Here is a 1334-nt window from a genome sequence, read left to right as displayed (position 1 = left end):
CACTCCAGTCTGGGTGACCGAGTGAGACTCCAACTCAAAAAAAAGAAAAAAGAAAAGAAACATGGCTATATCTGATTGCAAAAGGCTGGGCTATGTGATTTTTTACTTTTGGTGACCCTGTGCCCAGCTAAAAATTCTATTACAATGGAAAAAAGGGTGTTGTTGTGTTGGAGGAAACCGTTTCTGTCACACCATTTTTAAATCCTTTATCTTGAATTATTTATTTATTCCCTCTAGTTGCCATGTTAGATTTGCTCATTTGCATGCTTTTCATGGTAGAGACCATTTTGACAGCTAGTTGTAACCAAGTTTAAATTCCCTCTACATCTGAAAATCACCTGCCTCAAACCTAGCATCATTATCCAAAGTATATTTTGGGAAATCCTAGGAGGTGTTAGTTAAAAGGGCCCCAATATCAAATAAGCTTGAGAAACATTGCATTCTTTATAGCATTCTCTTTAAGATTCTCCATGCACACTCGTGCATAAAAAGTTCTGCTGGAAGGAAGTCTGCTCAGCATATTTTGATCATGTTAAAAACTTATTTGCCCCTCAAACATGTTTTCAGAACATTTAGTAACATAGTCACATCCTGTGGGCCATCCTTTGAGAAGTGCAGACACTAAAGGTCTGGGTGAATATTGAAGGGGGGAAAGCATCATGATCTCTGCCCACGCCCTCTTACTTTCCCACACTTTAACATGGACCTTTTTCTTTTCCCTTTCTAGACTGACAGATCTCATTCCCACCACAGAGACTTCAATTGCACCCTGCCAGAGACCTGAAGTTGGGCAGACTCAGCTGAACCCAGGAATCCTTCCCATCATCAATCCAGCCCTGATGCCTCGGAAGAGAGCCATGGTTCAACCCCCATCTCAGGCTTCAGATTAGTAACTTGATGATTGTGAAAGTCTGTGAACCTCTCTGTTATCCTGGATGACAAGGAGGTCTTGGAAAGTCTGGTTTTGCTTCAGGGATAGAAGCCAAGACACAAAGAACAGTGCTTTTCCATGAGCAACAGGAGGTGAGCTTCTGTTGAAATTGTATGGCAAATGGCTGGCCAAAGGGAGACCTTATTGAATTCTAAGATGCATCTCCAAGACGAGTCAAGTCTGTTGTCTCTATTTTTCTAGTCTTGGCCTTGATTTTGTGATTTGGTTAATTTATCCCATAACTACCTCTTTATGTATTTGGGGGGATTTTTTTTCTTTTTTTTTTTTTGCCTTGAAAGAAATAAGACTCACCTCTTTGGCAATCACAGAGGAATACTGTTTCTTTTTTTTCTTTTTTTTTTTTCTGAGTTGGAGTCTCATTCTGTCGCCCAGACTGGAGTGC

This window comes from Carlito syrichta, unplaced genomic scaffold, assembly GCF_000164805.1.
Source record: "Carlito syrichta isolate Samal-C Ts95f unplaced genomic scaffold, Tarsius_syrichta-2.0.1 Scaffold312023, whole genome shotgun sequence".
In the NCBI taxonomy this organism is placed as follows: domain Eukaryota; kingdom Metazoa; phylum Chordata; class Mammalia; order Primates; family Tarsiidae; genus Carlito; species Carlito syrichta.
This window is presented reverse-complemented; position numbering follows the sequence as displayed.